Genomic DNA, 2,652 nt, shown 5'->3' with positions numbered 1-2,652 from the left:
TTTGAGGCAATTGAAAATACCCGGCTGGTCTTAAAGGCTTGAAGTTAAACAAGCGGCCGTCTAGCAGGGAAGCAACAAAGTCCACATGGAAGAAGCACATCAGCCTGTGTGATCACAAGGTGTCGACGGGATAAGGTATCAGGCATCAGAAGACCCCAAACAAACAAACATATCAATGTAAATGTTGGGGGTCGGAATGGAGACCCAAAGCCCATTTGTAGATAATTGGGCATTCTCTCACAGAACGGGCACAAGGAAAGAATGAGCAGACAGGGTGCAGCACAGTACCCACAGAACACACAACATTCCTCTAGTTCATTAACGCATCCTCCCCACCACTATCATGACCCGTTCTACCTTACAAATCCAGCTAGTCTGGAGCATGTACACTGGTACAGATAAGAGGTTTCAACACATGGAATCCAGGACAGATAAACCCCTCAGGAACAGCGATGGGAGTATCAATACCATGAGCATAAGGGGGAGGTGGGGGGAGAAAGGGAGAAATGGGAATGGACTACAATGACTGATGTGTAATCCACCACCCCCCACGCCCCCAGGGGGACAAACAACAGTAACATGGGTGAAGGGAGACATCAGGAGGTGTAAGATATGAAAATGATAATAATTTATAATTTATCAGGAGTCCATGAAAGTTGGGGAAGGAGGGGGGAAAAGAGGAGCTGATACCAAGGGCTCAAACAGAAAGAAAATATTTTGAAAATGATGAGGGCAACATATGTATAAATGTGCTTGACACAATTGATGTATGGATTGCTATAAGAGCCGAAAGAGCTGCCAGTAAAATTATTTATTAAAATAAAAAAAATTAAAATCCTTATGAAAAAAAGAGAGAGGAAATACCCTGGCTTAGGTCAAGTGTCCCTTAGTCTTCAAAGTACTTTCCTTGCTTTTCAATACTCTAAACAGGCTTTGTGCAGCAGATTTATCTAATGTGACATGTATTTTGATCTCTTAACTGCTGTTTCCATGCTTAAATTGTGAATCCAAGCAAGACAGGACCCTTGACAACTTCAAACTTTTTTCCATTTATTGTGATGTAACCTATTGGTCCAGTTGTGAGAATTGTTCTTTTTTATCTTGAGTGCTGAATCCGTACTGAAGGCTGCAATCTTTAATCTTCATCTGCAAATACTTCAAGTGCTCCTCAGTTTCAGCAAGCAAGGTGGTGTCACCTGCAAATCACAGGTGTTAATAAACCTCCCTCCAATCCTGATGTCACAGTCTACTTCATGTAACCCAACATCTCTTATTATTTTCTTAGTATATAGATCTGATTCAGATGGTCATAGGACACAACCTTAATGCACAACTCTCCTGATTTTATGCCATGTAGCGTTTTCTTGTTCTGTTTGCACAAGTGCCTCCTGATGCCTGTACCTGTTCTACATGAGCATAATAAAGTGTTCTGGAATTCCCATTCTTCTCAAGGCTATTTATAGTTTTTTTAATGATCCACAGAGTTGAATGCCTTTGCATAGTCAATAAAATACAAGTAAACATCTTTCTGGCAGTCTCTGCTGACAGCCAAAATCCTCCTAATGTCAGCAGTGATACCCCTTGTTCCATGCCCTCTTCTGAATCCAGCATAAACCTCTGACAGCTCCTTGTCAATGTACTGCTATGACCATTGTTGGATGATCTTCAGAACAATTTTATTTGCATGTGATAGCAATGATATTGCTCTATAATTTGAGCATTCTATTGAGTCACCTTTCTTTGTAATCAGTGAAAATATGTATCTCTTCCGGTAAGTTGATCAAGTAGCAATTTTCCAAATATCCTGGCATCGATGAATGAGTACACCAACCCCCACACTTGTAATGAAGAAGTTGGAGAAATCTACCAAGATCTTTAGTCTGAAATTTATCAAACATGCAAGCAAGATGCATTGATAATTATTGGTGATTGGAATGCAAAAGTTAGAAGTAAAAAGGAAGGAACAATTGTTGAAAAATACTGTCTTAGTATTGGAAATGAAGCTGGAGATGACAGGATAGAATTTTGCAAGACCAATGACTTCTTCGTCACAAATACTTTTCAACAATACAAACGGTAACTACACATGTGGACTTCTCCAGATGGACTATGCAGAAATCAAATGGATTAGATGTGTGTCAAGAGACAATGGAGAAACTCTATATTATCAGCTAAAACCACATAGCTAACTGCAAAACAGGCCATCAATTGCTTCTATGCAATTTCAGGATAAAGCTGACAAAAATTAAAACAAGTTGGTGAGAACAAAATTTGACCTTGAGTCTATAGCACCAGAATCTTTTTAATCTTTTGTTTTAATCATTTTATTGGGAGCTCATACAACTCTTATCACAATCTATACATACATCCATTGTGTCAAGCACATTTGTACATATGTTGCCATGATCATTTTCAAAACATTTTCTTTCTACTTGAGCCCTTGGTATCAGCTCCTCATTTTTTTCCCACCCTTCCTCATGTACCCTTGATAATTTATAAATTATTATTATTTTTTCATGACTTACACTGACCAATATCTCACTTTTCTGTTGTCCGTCCCCCTGGGAAGGGGTTATACATAGATCATTGTAGATCATTGTGTTCTATTCCCCCTTTCTCCTCCCACCTTACCCTTCCCCTCCTGGTGTCGCT

Source organism: Echinops telfairi, unplaced genomic scaffold (genome assembly GCF_000313985.2).
Source record: "Echinops telfairi isolate 266 unplaced genomic scaffold, ASM31398v2 ScPeMD7_41;HRSCAF=154, whole genome shotgun sequence".
Classification (NCBI taxonomy): domain Eukaryota; kingdom Metazoa; phylum Chordata; class Mammalia; order Afrosoricida; family Tenrecidae; genus Echinops; species Echinops telfairi.
This window is presented reverse-complemented; position numbering follows the sequence as displayed.